We start from the raw sequence: 17,810 nt of genomic DNA, 5'->3' as shown, positions 1-17,810 counted from the left end.
ATCTGCACACATTTTCTTTGAACATTTGTCCACACAGTTTTCAGTGAAATCAGCAGCTCTGCTGCCAGCGTTTATACGGGAACTATTTGTTAGCGGGTATCTCTTCTCGGGAATGAGAGAGTCTGGGAAAGAGCACAAAGAATATTGCTTTGAAAGAGATTCATGGTTGGGGAAGAAAGGGGCAAATGTGCGGCTGAGAGCTCCTCTAGAGCAATCACACTTGGTTTTTATGGAAGCATTATACAGTGGTACCTTGGAAGTCAAACAGAATCTGTTCCAGAAGTCTGTTTGACTTCCAAAACATTCAGAAACCAAGGCACAGCTTCTGATTGGCTGCAGAAAGCTCCTGCAGCCAACCAGAAGCCGTGGAAGTCGTGTCAGATGTTCAGGTTCCAAAGAACGTTCGCAAACCAGAGCACTCTGTTATGTGCTAAGCTTGGATCCTAGAACAATAGGCAGATAGGATCCAAGAATGCAACAACTGATTGGCTTGCAGGAGAAGACCAATCAGGCTCTAGGAGGGAAGCAGAATCAGCCAATCAGACAGGACTCATTGTGTAAATAATGTACATAAAAGCCTGGGGTTTGGGGGGGAATTCAATCACTGTTTTAACAAGCTGCAATAAAGAGCATGAAATCACTGCTGGACTCCGAGTATATTTCAACTCACTTCCGGGTTTGCGGCATTCAGGATTCAATATGTTCGACTCGCAAGGCAATCGGGATTCAAGGTATGACTGTATCTATTTGTCTAGTCCTGGATACTGACCATGTTACTGGAGTGAGCCAATCCCAGATGTCGTGATATAGTGTTTTGATCTGCTCACGTAGTGGTATAAGGGATCCCAGTATGCTTCTGAGCCTGATTAAAAGTGTTTGTTTTGACCTTTAAGGTTATTCTCAATACTTGAAGGATCACATCTTCCCACATGTACCTAACCAGACCCTGAGATCTGCATCTGAGGCCATTCCTTCAGTGCTGCTACTGAATGAACTTCAATGGGTGAGGTTCAACTGGCAACTACTTTTATATGTCTTTTTTGTGTGCCTGGAAAAGATCTTCTCAATTTCCTAAACCTTTCAAATCATGTTGTAGCTTTTAGCACTGTTTCAGCTCTGTTGATCTTTATTTGTTCATCTCCAATTTGTTTGACCTGGTTTTTATTATTACTTTGTACAGCGTTTTTAATGTTGCATTTTATTTTATTGCCTTGTTTTGTGTTTGATTTTTATACTGTGAGACACCCAGAGAACTTCCTATAGGGAAGCCTATAACTAATACAAATAAATCCTGTTAGATGTCTGTATCATAGATGCTAAAAAGGTTTATTTAATTACCTTTAAAAAATCTGACTCGTCCATCAAAAGGGACCATCCAGAGTGGCTTACAGCTCACTCAGAATGACAGTCCCTGCCTTTAGGCTTACAATGCAAAGAGACATGACACCAAAGGAAAATTGATTGGGAGAGAGAAGGAAAGTGTGAGGCAGAGCTCCCCAGGTTTTCATACCAAGTGTACAACCCATGGGCCACACATTGTCTTCTCATGCAGCAGGGGGAGGGGGTGAGCAAGGCCAAAATTGGATACCGCACAAACACACCCCAGCCCTCAAGCTACCTTCCCAAGCAAGGCACCAAGCTTTGGGAAGAAGGTGTGAGGCTCTGGCAGGGTCCTAGAGCCCTCCCAGCTTCTTCCCAAAGTTGGGAAAGCACAACAAGGCTTTGGGGGAAGCAGGAGGACTCTAGGACCTTGTCAGAGCCCTCACACCTCCTTCTCAAAGCCCTACACTCCACTTACCCAGCTCTGGGAAAGCAGCATGAGGGATGGGTGGATGTCAGATGTAGCCGAGTGCCACCAAAAAGGACTTGAGGACCGCACATTGGACCAGTCTGATGTGAGGTTTTTGATATGACTACGCTCTACAGCAGTTTCCAAACTGTGTGTTGCGACACATTAGTGTGTCGGCTGCAGTTTGTAGGTTTGTCGCACGAACACTTCCCGTGCTTCTCGCGGGGTTGGAAAGGGGTTAGTTTAACCTCCGGTTTGCTAGTAAAACTGAATTAATGTTTCACGAAATGATGCATGTCTAAAAAGTGTGTTAACAACATGAAACGTCTGGAAAGGTCTGTGCAGCATGTGCTCATATTATTAGCGTAAGGAATGATAAAGGGACTCTGGAACAATGGATGTGAAGCGATGTGCCAGTTATCATAAAATACTTTCTTAGAGTCACCTTTGATGAGACACATATTTAAAGGCCTAAACGGCCTCAGCCCACTATAACTGAAGGAGTGTCTCCACCTCCATCATTCAGCCCGGACACTGAGGTCCAGCTCCGAGGGCCTTCTGGCAGTTCCCTTCCTATGAGAAGTGAGGTTACAGAGAACCAGGCAGAGGGCCTTCTAGGTAGTGCCGCCCGCCCTGTGGAACGCCCTCCCATCAGATGTCAAGGAAATAAATGACTATCTGACTTTTAGAAGACATCTGAAGGCAACCCTGTTTAGGGAAGTTTTTTATGTCTGATGTTTTATTGTGTTTTTAATATTCTGTTGGGAGCTGCTCAGAGTGACTGGGGTGGGGCCTGGCCAAATGGATGGGGTATAAATAAAGAAATGCATTGTTGTTGTTGTTGTTGTTGTTTTAGAACCAGGGTTTCCAATCCAGACTGGAACTCTAGCAGAGAAAATTGGGCTTGACCGCTTGCTCTTGCTGTAGTCCTGATATTGATCGAGTGTCAAGGACTGGCTGGATGAGGAGGAGTGGTGGAAGCTCCCTGACCAAGACACACACACCCCCAGGAAAGCATGGAGGAAGAGGATTTGGATCCTGGATCCTGGTGGTGGGAAACAGGCCACACCCCAGATGAGGGAACGAGCTGGAAAGTACTGGAGGCTGGGAGCTTGAGGGACAGCAAAGAGGCAGAAACAGGAATCAGACTTCTCCCTCAGAGCCACTCTGACAGCTTGCAGCCCCCTGCACTCCCAGAATGAGGCATTTTTTTGCATGTTACTGAGCTGAGAGCCAGGCAGACACAGAGAGGGTCCTTCAGAGTACACCACAGCAGAAGAACACAGAGGAAGGGTCCTGACACCCATGGCTAGGGAGTGAAAGTAGAGCTACAAACCAGTCCGGACAACGGCTTTATTAAGACACGAGCAACCATTAGAAGTCTCTGTGTGTTCTATGTCCTGTTTCCTTAATAAAGAAACTAACGGTAGGTAGGCCAAGTCTCTCTCTCTCTCTCTCTCTCTCTCTCTCTCTCTCTCTCTCTCTCACCTGTGAACAACCTGCTCTCCCTGTTGGCTCCCTGACATAGGGATCCCCACACTTGCTTTTGGCGGTGCAAGTGAAAGTTTATTTCTAATGCAAAAAGCAAGTGCAGCCGAAAGGATTAAAGCCCCTCCCTCCCCATGCTGGGGTCCCAGTTATGATGAGCCCCACTTCCTCGCCAACACCTATATTGACTATTTAAAAATCTTTCACACTTCTGCTAATTGCACAATGACATTTCTTCTACTATGACCTTTCTTTAAGAGGTGAAACCTTCTGAGATAGGAGATGGTAAATCATGCTAGAATGTCAAGCTCTTTGTGATTATGATCCATCGCTGTAGAAGTTCCGAGTTCAGGGTGGGAAATGACTAATTTCTGGAGTGCTTATCTAACATCAGATCCTAACGCTGAAGCTTGTTGATACTTAATCATGCACCAGCCGTGGATGTGGGCTGCAAACACAACCGCTAAGCCTCTATCTGCCTTGTTTCTGTATTTTAAAGAGGCTTCCAGCTGGCTTTCCTTCAAGAGCTTAAAGGGTAAAAGGCGAGCACATCACACATTTTTTCCAAAGGAGCCCAGAAGAGCTGGTTTGCCAAAGACACAGTCCCTGATTGCCAATCACGCTTCGAAGTTCTAATCAGATTGGACTTTCTCGTTGTGAATAGCTCTGTGAAGATTCCCACAGGGCACGGTGCTTAGCATCTTTTCATCTTCGTATACACATTTCCCCCCCTCCCAGAGCTCATCTAAATGCCATCTTTGTATCATACTTCTGCCAAGAGCAATCAGATTTATTGCTCCTTAACGTCATTTAAATAATTTATTTAGCTGGGTTTCATCTTTCCTCAGACACCGACAAGGGACCTAGAACTGAATCAGCCCAAAATAAAGCTTCTCAGGTGCAGCGTCTACTTGGAACAGGAAAAAATCAAAACCAAAAACAGTGATTTAATTAAGAAACCCTTTGGTAAACTCATTAGTTCTCAATAGGCAGGACCAGGCAGATCTAATTTATGAGCCAGTATCTGGGAAGAACTACAGCTCAGAGGTAAAACCACCAACAAAGGGAAGTACCATCACTTGGGGGTCCTAGGATTACCGGTATGTTTCTTAGGGACAGGGCCATAGCTCAGTGGTAGAACATCTGCTTTGCATGAAGAAGGTTTCGTGTTCAATTCCTGGCATCTCAGAGTAGGACTGGGAGAGACTCTCCATCTGAAAACTTGGAGAGCTGCTGCTGGTCAGTGTACACAGTACTGAGCAAGATGAACCAAAGGTCTCAGTACTGAGCAAGATGAACCAAAGGTCTCACTCAGCATAAGGCAGCTTTCTATGCTCATGGAGCATGTTCTTTTTAGGCAGAAATTATCAGGACTGGTTCCTAGTGTGTGACCAGTCAAAAGGATGTCAGATTGTACAGACTGTACAGTCCAGGTATACACTTGTAACAAAATAGCAGGCCTGGATGATAGCAGACCTTGGGAAGTTAATGCTGGTCGGAATAGACAATACTGAGCTAGATGTATGTTTGTGAGGTCATGCCATTATTACTATGACCACAGTGCTATCAGGGCACATTGACAATCAGTAGTGAATGGTGCAATGGGATAGCACCACTCACCTCAACTCTCAACAGCTGTTGTTGCTGCTTACTGCAACGAGGCAATAGGAAGGTCAGTTGCGAACACACCACCAGCAGCGTTGATCTGGCTTAGCTGGTGCATTTGCACCGTGTTGACCTCCCCATTGCTTTGCCCCTCCCCCTCCCCAACCTGATGCGCACCAGTGACATCAGGTGAGTGCCACCATCTCCCTGTCAGCTGCTACTGCAAGATACTGGATGTAAGAAAGAAGTATGAAGAAGTATCCTGTTCTGTGGAGTGACATAACCAAATTCCAAATGTCCGCATTTTTATTCATCCTTGAGTCTTACCAACTGAAACTCATTCAACACAACATGACTGCTCTGGACCCCTCCTGAGATCCATCTGCTGTAACAGTGGAGTCAAGGTCCCAGCAGATGTGGGTGATATTATCTACAAAGTGCTTTGCAAACAAGTCACAGCCAGCTATCAGTTCTGTCAACCTCCTCCAGGCCAGACTGTAAAAGGCCCCACCTGGAAAAGCTCTGCGGGATGGCGCAATGAGAATGCAATAGAGGCCACAAAGTATGCCTTCTTTGCTGCCTTCACTGCCGCTAGGTAGGTTCAATAATGAACCATTGTTCAGTTGCGTTTGACTGGAGTTTTCATCTACAGTACTCACATTCAAGCTGTTTGTTTCCTTGCTCTAAGCTTTGGAGTACACCAGGGAGCCAAACAGGCACCACGAAGTGGGAAAGGGTGCTCAGGGGCAATCATGAAAGTAACCCAAGTTATTCAGAATTCCCAGAAGTTGACCAGGGCTTCAACAGCCAGAAAATCCCAGAGCCATTTGAAACCCATTGGATCCATCAGCCTCCGAGGGCAGACCATCCTCAGAAGTCCCCCACCTCTATAGAGGGGGAAAGGTGCTGAAAGCTGGCTTCATTAGCTACGAACCCCAGAATCTGGGATCCTCTTGAAAATGGTGCCAAAGTTTATTCACACCTGGGTTTGAGTGGGTATTGCTCCATTTGTGGGGCACTGCAAAATACAGGTTTTTTGCTGCAAAACGCTGCAAAACTTTGGCGCTGGTATGGAGTAAATTGGACAACGTTGGGTTCGGAGGCATTAGCTACATTTTGATGTATCAATTACTCCATTTGTGGGATGCTGCAAAACGTGGGGGGTTTGCTGCAAAACTCTGCAAAACGATTGCAAAACTTTGACACCCATTTTGATGGGATCTCAGATTTTGTGGTTCATAGTTAATTAAGCTCTGAAGGTCTCAATCTCAGCAGGAAGTGATCTGACCATGACAAGGGACTGATGTCAATACCCCCCATTTTCAGAAACACCTCTTCCTGCCTAGTTGATAAAGCAAAGTCCAGAGTGTGGCCTGCCTCATGCACCGGGCCGGTGACAAGTTGGGACAGCCCCGTGGTTGTCATGGCAGCCATGAAGTCCTGAGCCAGTGTGGTGTATTGGTTAGGAGCGGTAGACTCGTAATCTGGTGAACCAGGTTTGCTTCCTCCTCCACATGCAGCTGCTGGGTGACCTTGGGCCAGTCACACTTCTCTGAAGTCTCTCAGCCCCACTCACCTCACAGAGTGTTTGTTGTTGGGGAGGAAGGGAAAGGAGAATGTTAGACGCTTTGAGACTCCTTCGGGTAGTGATAAAGCGGGATATCAAATCCAAACTCTTCTTCTTCTACCCCAGAGCCAGTTGCCTCAGCATGAATATTGAAGTGCCCCCAAACCAGCAGTGTGGGAGGCCTCAACACGGCCTCTGAGACCAGCTCTGTCAGCTCAAGCAGGAAGAATACTAGGCAGCGAGGCGGACAGCAAACCAGCAGAATCCCTAATCTGTCCCAATTGCCCAATGCCAGGAATGTGAGGCTGTAGACATTGTGAATGTTATGTTCTTTCTTTGGGGAAAATAAATTAGTCATTTCAGCATGGCCACAAGCCTTCTCTAGCAGGGGCACTTGGAACAGCCAGTATGGGATGAGATGCAGGGAAAATCAAAAGAGTCCAGGGCAGGAAGCCAGAAGAGAAAATTTTCCATAACTAGGAGCTCCCACAAGGCTTAACCACAGTAGCTACCAAAGGATGCAGCATTATAAACTGCCCCTTCTAACTCAAACTCTTTCCACAGCTCCTTATTTAGCATAGTTTTAAGTGATATGAGCTTCCTTTGCCTTGCTGTCCCATAACCTCAATAAAACATGAATTATCTCATTTCACTTCCTACAGCATCTGCTTCCCAGTTGCGCAGTTATGTAAACGTTGGCTGTAGTGTGTATTCTCTTTACAACACATGAAGACTCTGGGTTGCTTTCCAGGTTTGCCTTTTATAAATGGCAAAAGGATTTACATTTCTTACCATTTAATAATATGCAATGGCCCCAGGCAGCAGTAACTGGACTTGTTGTGGCTTGCTATTCTAAAAAAAAAAAAATCTGTTATTTTCCTTCAAGATAATCCTAATGTACACCATTGTCATTTGCTGTTAAAGGCATCCATATTTAAACTGCTGTTCTTCTAGATGACATTTGAGTCTCAAAATGCAAAGCATCTTTTGTTACTTGGTAAGAATTCTTGCACGGCATTAGAATAAATAGAACATCTCAAAGCGGAATTAAAGGAGCATCATTTGTGGTCCTTGGCACATCGGCAGAAGATGCTTGTAATATATGTTTGATTATACTTCACAGTGAAAATATCTGCTTGCTTTGATTCGAAATGTTTGGCACTGTGCCTTATTCTTAGAATATGCTTCATGGCCCAATGCTATGAACAATGGACTTGAAGCAATGATCTACAGAAGCTGGCATAAGGGTCTTAGCATGGTGCTTAGTGTTGCATAGTGATTAACCATCCTCTCAACTCAGATCCATCTAGAGTCCTACTATGTGAGTCCTTTCTCCCTATACCCTGTCTCAAATTCTGCTCAAAATACCGTGCGTCGCTTAATACACAGAATCTTAACACTTGCACATTTTACAGGAATTGCTGATACTTTTATGAGATGTGGGACAATGGATCCTTTGAAATATAGATATGTATTTCCTGCTGGGGTGGGGTGGGGGGAATCAAAATGGACTTTTGACTCCAGCTGGAGGTGAATGTCTATCACAATGCCTTCCGACCTAAACAACCAATGTCTGAAGTGTACTATGGCATTTGAAGAATCTCTGATGTGCACAAAGGATGTCGTACAAGAGAGATGGAAAACCAATGGACTTCCAGATGCTGTTGAACTCGAACTCTCATCATCCTGAACATTGACCATGCTGTCTGGGGCTGAAATTCAGCAACACCCAAAGGGCCACAGTGTCAGGCAGCAGAGAAACCAACCCACATGGCAGGTTGCCCGGAATGGACAAGAAAAATCTTACCATCCATTTTTATTCAATATTCACAGAGAGAGGCTTGGGAATGTGGCCTCTTGGAATAATGGTGTTGCTCCGAGTGAGCCTCCACCCCTCCTTCTCTCCCATTATACATCATCACTAAGGGTGCTAAGATCCCAGGTTCAGTTTCCAGTTAAAGGACCCCTAGTAGCAAGGGTCCATGGAGTTTTCTTGGCAGGGATACTGGAGTGGCTTGCTGGTTCCTCCTCCAGGTAGATCATGTTTGGTCAAAACTCTCCACTATGACCTGTTCATCTTGGGTGCCCTGCTCGGCATAGTTCATAGCTTCTCTGAGTTATTCAAGCCCCTTCGCCACGGCAAGGCAGTGATCCATAAAGGGGGAGAGACCTCTTGAGAGTACCATGGACTGCAAGAAGATCAAACCTCTCCATTCTGAAGGAAATCAGCCCTGAGTGCTCACTGGAAGGACAGATCCTGAAGCTGAGACTCCAATACTTTGGCCACCTCATGAGAAGAGAAGACTCCCTGGAAAAGACCCTGATGTTGGGAAAGATGGAGAGCACAAGGAGAAGGGGATGACAGAGGACAAAATGGTTGGACAGTGTTCTCAAAGCTACAGACATGAGTCTGACCAAACTGCAGGAGGCAGTGGAAGACAGAAGTGCCTGGCATGCTCTGGTCCATGGGGTCACGAAGAGTCAGACACGACTAAATAACTAAACAACAACAAGTAGCAAGGGTGGGGAAAACCCTTCCTCAGGCGTTGGAGAGCATATGCCAGTCAGAGCAGACAATATTGGCCTACATGAAATCAACTACCTGATTATGCTCAGCACCTTTACATAAGTACAGAATAAGATGTAAGAGTGTGTTGTGATATGTCAGGCTGCTATCTAACCCCACCCCGCATGAGAGTAAGCCCCATTGAATTCAATAGGAATTACTTCTGAGTAATCATAGTACAGGGTTGCTGTGTTAATAACTTCAGTCCAGTGAGCTGTGCTCCAGGTCCACATAGAAGCTGATTCTCTGCGGCTGGCAAGCTTTAAACAGCAAAATGTCAACATGAAATACAATTCACTTTTCTGCTTGTTGACCCATTTGGGAATTAGAATGAAAGCTAGTTGTTTATAACCCAAGTCAACTGATGGGCTACAATTATTGCATTAACAAAAAACTTCCTCCCTAGCAAGATTAATGTTGAGCCTGCTGATTAGCTTGTATTAGGAAATTAAAATATATTTAAAATAGAAGAGGAGGACATACTGATAACACCCTGGGAGAATTTAGTAGCTTTAAAAAATCAATAGGACAGAGCATTTCCTTTGTTTGCAATGGGATTTCAGTTAAGAGGACAGTCAAATCAAGTTCTGCTCAGTATCTTTGACTGGGGAAGTTATCTGTGGAACACTGATTAGTTTCGAGTACCTATTTCTGTCCTCACTTAACTTCTTCAGTCAATGTTGATTATCAGTCCACATCCCGACAACTTTCTAATTGCATGTTAAAAAATACCGCTGTCTAACTTGACCACTTAACTTGCAGCAATGCTGCTTGGTAATATGGTAGTACAAAACTTTTCAGCCTGTGCTTCCAACATGCATTTAAGGAAAACACATTGTATGTAATTTCGGGGGGAAATGAAATATAAGCCTTCTTCTGGCGATATGATTCCACATCACCCATATCAGAGCAGAGAGGATGAGCATGCCAGCTCCATTTCCTCAACACTGCTCTCATCTCCTCACAACTCAGGAAAGGTGAATTTGTGAAGCTGGGAGCCTCTTGGAGCCACAGAGGTTGGAAAATCAGGGTTCTCAAACACTCAAGAAGAGGAAGAAGAAGAAGAGTTTGGATTTGATATCCCACTTTATCACTACCCTAAGAAGTCTCAAAGCGGCTAACATTCTCCTTTCCCTTCCTCCCCCACAACAAACACTCTGTGAGGTAAATGGGGCTGAGAGACTTCAGAGAAGTGTGACTGGCCCAAGGTCACCCAGCAGCTGCATGTGGAGGAGTGGAGACGTGAGCCCGGTTCACCAGATTACGAGTCTATCACTCTTAACCACTACACCACACTGGCTCAAGGCTCTAAAACACATGGATTGCTCCATTGGTTCTGAAAGTTCCCCAATTCTGACAGTCACCATCCATAAGAATACAAGAGGAGCTTGCTGGAACCAGCCAATGACCCATCTTAGTGCAGCATCCTATTCTTACAGTAGCCAACCAGATGCCTGTAGGAAGCCTGCCTCAGCACCCTGCTTGTCCCTCCTGCCCCCTCACAAGATCACTTCATCTGCTGAAGAGGGCTCTGCTTGAACTCTTACCAAGGATGGTTCCCAAATCCCTCTCATCTCTGTTTCTCCCCTGATTTGGGGCATCCAAATTACCTGGCCTTGTTTCCAATATGGAAGCAAGGCGAGCGTTGTGAGTTACCAAGGTCTGCAGTCACCATTTCCATTGTTTTGTTTTTATTGATTTCAGAATCCTGTTCAGAGTGCTATGCGCACAGGGCTTGCTCCTGCTCTCAGTCCTCAGTCTATCATCATCTTCCCACTCCTCTGCATTCCTGATACGCATGCAGTTTGCTACAGATTTCAGTTCCCTGTGTTCATTACAGTGGTACCTCAGGTTAAGTACTTAATTCGTTCCGGAGGTCTGTACTTAAGCTAAAACTGTTCTTAACCTGAAGCACCACTTTAGCTAATGGGGCCTCCTGCTGCTGCCATGCCGCCAGAGCATGATTTCTGTTCTCATCCTGAAGCAAAGGTCTTAACCTGAGGTATTATTTCTGGGTTAGCGGAGTCTGTAACCTGAAGCGTATGTAACCTAAAGTGTATGTAACCCGAGATACCACTGTATTGTCTTTGTTTCCCCAAACTCTCCATCACTGATAGGAATGTGTACATTGATAAAGCACTTCAAAAACTGGTGTGATCATAATTACAGCTGGATCAAGATTCTTGTGTGTTTTACCAATGCACAGAAGTGTGTGTGTGTTGGCATTTCAGAAGCAATGGGAATAAATTGAGGCGAGGCATGAAAAATGGGGAGGAGATAGAAATAAACAAGCTTCCCCACTTTAGTAATCTCCAAGTCATTCTGACCTGAGTCCAACCTGCCTTGCAATTTTGCATTGAATCATAACTGGTTTGTTGTTTTACCAATCTGCAGGAATCTGTGTGCTGTGTATCACCAACCTATGTAGTCTTTATAGTTACCATTGTTGACATTTCAAAAGCAAGGAGGGATGGGGGAAAACCCATTTCACTTCAGTGTATCTGCCTGTACCTTTCTTAAATTAGAAAAGAAAATATGAAAAGTGGGGGAAGGGGTTGGAAATTAACTCCCCCACTTGGGTGATCGGCACCCAAATTTGGCATTAGCTCAAAATAGCTTAGTACTAGTCCTCTCATCTGCCACTTTCACTGTTTCTCACCTCTTCCTGCATTTTCACAAACTTATCAAGCTTTTAGGGTAGAGGAGGGAAAACAGCAGCCACCTCTAAAGCTAAAGGCTTTCCTTTAAGCTCTCCCTGCTGACATGAACGCCAAGTGTTGTTTTTTATTTCTTCTGACTTATTGACCAGAGGGATTTTTTTAAAAAAAAATGAATATAGACCTAAGCTGACAGCTGTTGCTTCACCTTTCAGTGAAGATTCCTGAATGTGCTAAGAGCTTGCATTGCTTATTCCAGTAAGTGTTCAAAGTATTTAAATTAGCACTATAGTAGTGATAGCAGTAGCAGAATCTACGGATTGCAGACAGCTCTCCCATAGGGCCAACACTACTGAAAGGGAAGGTCTTGACAGCCTTTTTTAAAATGTTATAAACAAGAATAATGTTATAGAAATAAGTATACCAAGTTTTCTCATGTCATTTGTATATCACAAAATAGCATAATAAATGTGGAAAAATATCTACAATATATGTTTCATTATTAGGGGTCAATATATAAGTTCTTGGTTCATGAATTGGTTTAAACAATTAGGAAAAAGAAGAAGAACAAAGGGGGGAAGGGGGGAGTGGTGAGTGGGGTGGTTATGCTTCTTTTATTTTATTTAGTGTGTGTGAGGGGTTGTGTCAGCGTTACTTGTATGGGTTTTCTTACTATTCACTTGTTGTATTTCCTTGGTGGTGAGAGAGGTTGTGGGTGGCTTAGGGTGTGGTTGGTTGTCTTTGGTTGGCTCTAGTGAGAATTGTTTTTGTGTGAGAGAAGGATGTGAGTGTGTATTTTTGAATCAGGTTAACCAGATTGATTCATATGCTATCGGCAGATTCTTCTTGTTGGACTGTGTATGTGATAAAGGGGAACCAAACCGGGGTGAAGGCGTCTTCTTCTATTTGTCCCCACATCAGCTTCACTTTATTGGTTAGTTTCTCAAATAAGGCTGTTTCCCATACTATTTGATACCATTGGTCATCTGAAGACTAGCTTTTCAAAGTCTTCAGATGACTCTTCTCCTTTGTGGAGACAGCATTTTGCAAACACAGTCAGCATGGCCCATTGGGAGCTCTCCAGGGTCCTGATTCATGAGACAGAATCGCTATTGCCTCTCAGGAGATCACCAAGATCTCACATAACAAGAGAATAATTAATTATGAGTTAAAGAGGTTTGGGGGAGAATTAAAGCTGGTTCTATATGAGGATATGACTTATATCAGTTAAAGATGGGGAGCTGGTGAGAGAAGATAATCAAAGGAAGTGCTCAGGTGCAGGATGAATTCCTTTGAAGAAAAACCATGGTAGAATTGACTAGGGAGGTGGAGAACAGTGTCTTCCTTCCCTGCCATTTCATAGCTCAAACTGCTTCCAAAGGATATTAGGTTTTGACTTCAGACTCATCATCTGGTCATTGATTTCCACAGATGTTTGCTATTTCTGTGAAAATATAGAGGGAGCAAGACAAGAAGGGAGGGGATTGAAACCAATTATGCTACTGAGGAGCTGAGAGAACAATGGCCAAAAAAAAAATGTTATTGGGGGCATAGACAGAAGCAGGGGATACATTCCCCACCGAGAAAGGTAAAATTGTCTATTTAAATTATTTGGAAAACTAGATATTGGTCAATCCCCAAATTCTCATCTTGTTTCCTCTCAAGATATTTTGGTGCCTTGAGACAGAAGCCATCTTCTATTCCATGAAGAGAAGTGTGAAAACCTATGACACTGTTGATGGGACAGTGTCTTCTCTGCATCTGAGGAGAAGCTTACAGTGCAGGGTAGGTCACATGGCATACATAGTTATGTCCTCAAGCCTTATCACTGCTGCCATTCACACAAACACACACACACACACACACACACACACACCCTACCAAATGTGTTATGCGAGACTGCCTCACTTTGCTGAAGAGCATGGCTGGCCTTGTTCCCTCTTTTCTGGCACTGAAATAAATATTTGGAGAAATATTTCAAGGAAATCCTCCCACTTTAATTTTGCTTGCAAAAAAAGTTATATTTATATTAACAGTCTATTTTAACCTTTCATTCTCAATTATGAGTGCCGTTACATTTTTATGTTTTCTTGGAGAGGATCAGGAATATTGAGTTCAGCACAATATGTGGTAGACCTTTTCTTATTCTGCTCTTGACAGCTTGCATTCACATATTAAATTTAACTGTCTTAGTCAATGTCACCTGGCTAAGTGATAGTGTCCTGAAGAGTTCATTGTTTCAAGAAGAAGCCCTCAGAACACTTCTAGAGATGACCAAAAGGTCACATAGATCCCACCTGCTGTCTTCCAGAGCTAAAGAAGCCATGACAGAGCCTTCAGAGGCACAAAAATGAAGTTTTGGCTTGCTTCTTAAAAAAACTTAGTATGCCTCAAAGAAATGAGATTGTATTATTCACGAATAGCAAAGGTATTGCCAGTTGTATGCAATTTGGCACTGTATACAACCTGAAGTAGTGACAGGGTGAAATAGAATTCCAATGACTTTATTATTCTGTTTGAGGGGAAATGGAAATCTATGATTCATAAGGAACTACTAACATTTATTCTTACTGTAGCAAGACCTGGAAGAGCACAGAATTAGACTTTTTCCCCCATAATGTCTCCACCAAGTATGGTCATTGGCCTAAGTGGAAAAACCCACTAAGTAATTCCTAGCAATAAGAAACAACAAGCAAGGTAACTTTTTGCAAAATGGTGCTGTTTTACTGATCAACCACCACCACCACAACAACGGAAGGGTAATTTGGGCTAATTGATTTCTTTTGAGAGGGATAACTTCACAAAACTTTTTTATAGAATAGTAGAGTTGGAAGGGATCTCAAGGGTCATGTAGTCCAACCCCTGTCGTGCAGGAATCTCAGCTAAAGCGTTCATGACAGATGGCCATCTAACCTCCAAAGAAGGAGATTCCACCACCTTCTGAGGGAGTCTGTCAAAGAGCTCTTACTGTCAGAAAGTTCTTCCTGATGTTTAGTTGTAATCTTTCTAGTAACTTGAATCCATTGGTTTGGGTCTTACCCTCTGGAAAGCAGAAAACTAGCTTGCTCTATCTTCCATGTGACAGCCCTTTCAATATTGGTTGGTGGTTATTATATCTCCTCTCAGTTTCCTCTTTCCAGGCTAAGCATACCCAACTCCCTCAACTGTTGCTCATAAGGCTTGGTTTCCAGACACTTTATCATATTGATCATTCTTCTCTGTACACATTCAATGCTAATCTGCAAATATCATGTACATAAATGAATTTTTTTGTCTGCAACAGTAAACACACTTAAAGTAAAGGTAAAGGGACCCCTGACCATTAGGTCCAGTCGTGGCTGACTCTTGGGTTGTGGTGCTCATCTCGCTTTATTGGCCCAGGGAGCCGGCGTACAGCTTCTGGGTCATGTGGCCAGCATGACTAAGCCGCTTCTGGTGAACCAGAGCAGCGCACGGAAATGCCGTTTACCTTCCCGCTGGAGCGGTACCTATTTATCTACTTGCACTTTGACGTGCTTTTGAACTGCTAGGTTGGCAGGAGCTGGGACCGAGCAACGGGAGCTCACCCCATCACAGGGATTTGAACTGCCGACCTTCTGATTAGCAAGTCCTAGGCTCTGTGGTTTAACCCACAGCGCCACCCGCATCCCTGGTAAACACACTTACCTGGCACTTACCTGGCAGTAAATCTCATTGAATTCAGTGGACTTGTGAGTAGAAATAGAATCATGGAATCATAGAATTGTAGAATTGGAAGGGACTTCAATGGTCATCTAGTCCAAAACCCTGCAATGCAGGAATCTCAGATAAAGCATCCATGACAAATGGCCATCCAACCTCTGCTTCAAAACCTCTGAGGAAGGAGAGTCCACAACCTCCCAAGGGAGACCTTTGCACTGTCGAACAGCTCTTACTGTCAGAAATGTACGGGGGTATACTGCAATCCCCCTTCATGGATCACTGCCTTGCCATGGCGAAGGGGCTTGAAGAACTCAGAGAAGCTATGAACTATGCCGAGCAGGGCACCCAAGATGAACAGGTCATAGTGGAGAGTTTTGACCAAATGTGATCCACCTGGAGGAGGAACCGGCAAGCCACTCCAGTATCCCTGCCAAGAAAACTCCATGGACAAAGACAACAGACATATAAAAGATATGACGCTGGAAGATGAGCCCCTCAGGTCGGAAGGCGTCCAACATGCTACTGGGGAAGAGCGGAGGGCAAGTACAAGTAGATCCAGAGCTGATGAAGCGGCTGGGCCAAAGCCGAAAGGACGCTCAGTTGCGGATATGCCTGGAAGCGAAAGGAAAGTCCAATGCTGTAAAGAAAAATATTGCATAGGAACCTGGAATGTAAGAACCATGAACCTGGGTAAGTTGGAGATGGTCAAAAATGAGATGGCAAGAATAAATATTAACATCCTGGGCATCAGTGAACTAAAATGGACAGGAATGGGTGAATTCAGTTCGGATGACCATCATATCTACTACTGTGGGCAAGAAACCCGTAAAAGAAATGGAGTGGCCCTCATAGTCAACAAAAGAGTGGTGAAAGCTGTACTGGGATGCAATCTCAAAAATGATAGAATGATCTCGATACGAATCCAAGGCAGACCTTTTAACATCACAGTAATCCAAGTTTATGCACCAACTACTTGTGCTGAAGAAACTGAAATTGACCAATTCTATGAAGACTTACAAGACCTTATAGAAGTGACACCAAAGAAGGATGTTCTTCTCATTATAGGGGATTGGAATGCTAAAGTAGGGAGTCAAGAGATAAAAGGAACAACTGGCAAGTTTGGCCTTGGAGATCAAAACGAAGCAGGGCAAAGGCTAATAGAGTTCTGTCAAGAGAACAAGCTGGTCATCACAAACACGCTTTTCCAACAACACAAGAGACGACTCTACACATGGACATCACCAGATGGGCAGCATCGAAATCAGATTGATTATATTCTCTGCAGCCAAAGATGGAGAAGCTCTATACAGTCAGCAAAAACAAGACCTGGAGCTGACTGTGGCTCAGATCATCAGCTTCTTATAGCAAAATTCAAGCTTAAACTGAAGAAAGTAGGAAAAACCACTGGGCCGGTAAGATACAATCTAAGTCAAATCCCTTATGAATACACAGTGGAAGTGAGGAACAGGTTTAAGGATTTAGATTTGGTGGACAGAATGCCTGAAGAACTATGGATGGAGGCTCGTAACATTATACAGGAGGCAGCAACGAAAACCATCCCAAGGAAAAGGAAATGCAAGAAAGCAAAGTGGCTGTCCAATGAGGCCTTACAAATAGCGGGGGAGAGAAGGCAAGCAAAATGCGAGGGAGATGGTGAAAGATACAGGAAATTGAATGCAGATTTCCAAAGAATAGCAAGGAGAGACAAGAAGACCTTCTTAAACGAGCAATGCAAAGAAATAGAGGAAAGCAATAGAATGGGAAGAACCAGAGATCTGTTCAAGAAAATTGGAGATATGAAAGGAACATTTCGTACAAAGATTTCCATAATAAAGGACAAAAGTGGAAAGGACCTAACAGAAGCAGAAGACATCAAGAAGAGGTGGCAAGAATACACAGAAGAATTATACCAGAAAGAAATGGATGTCTCGTATACCCCAGGTAGTGTGGTTGCTGACCTTGAGCCAGACATCCTGGAAAGTGAAGTCAAATGGGCCTTAGAAAGCACTGCAAATAACAAGGCCAGTGGAAGTGATGGTATTCCAGCTGAACTATTTAAAATTTTAAAAGATGATGCTGTTAAGGTGCTACACTCAATATGCCAGCAAGTTTGGAAAACTCAGCAGTGGCCAGAAGATTGGAGAAGATCAGTCTACATCCCAATCCCAAAGAAGGGCAGTGCCAAAGAATGCTCCAACTACCACACAATTGCACTCATTTCACACGCTAGCAAGGTTATGCTTAAAATTCTACAAGGAAGGCTCAAGCAGTATGTGGACCGAGAACTCCCAGAAGTGCAAGCTGGATTTAGAAGAGGCAGAGGAACCAGAGACCAAATTGCAAACATGCGCTGGATTATGGAGAAAGCTAGAGAGTTCCAGAAAGACATCTACTTCTGCTTCATTGACTATGCAAAAGCCTTTGACTGTGTCGACCACGGCAAACTATGGCAAGTTC

General features: G+C 44.0%; 1 long non-coding RNA gene across 2 annotated transcripts in view; it reads left to right on the top strand.

Annotated features, from left to right (window-relative positions):
- LOC310827003 overlaps positions 1-13,538 on the top strand; it is a 53,795-nt gene extending 40,257 nt beyond the window's left edge. The window contains exon 3 of one of the 2 annotated variants that reach the window (XR_014556122.1): positions 13,338-13,538. This is a non-coding gene — a long non-coding RNA (uncharacterized lncRNA). Of the gene's footprint in view, positions 1-2,645; positions 3,215-13,337 lie in introns of those variants that run through there. The other variant, XR_014556123.1, reaches the window with a different exon arrangement.
- Positions 13,539-17,810: the final 4,272 nt, after the last annotated feature.

This window comes from Podarcis gaigeae (assembly GCF_964106915.1).
Source record: "Podarcis gaigeae genome assembly, chromosome: 11".
Taxonomy (NCBI): Eukaryota; Metazoa; Chordata; class Lepidosauria; order Squamata; family Lacertidae; genus Podarcis; species Podarcis gaigeae.
This window is presented reverse-complemented; position numbering and strand designations above follow the sequence as displayed.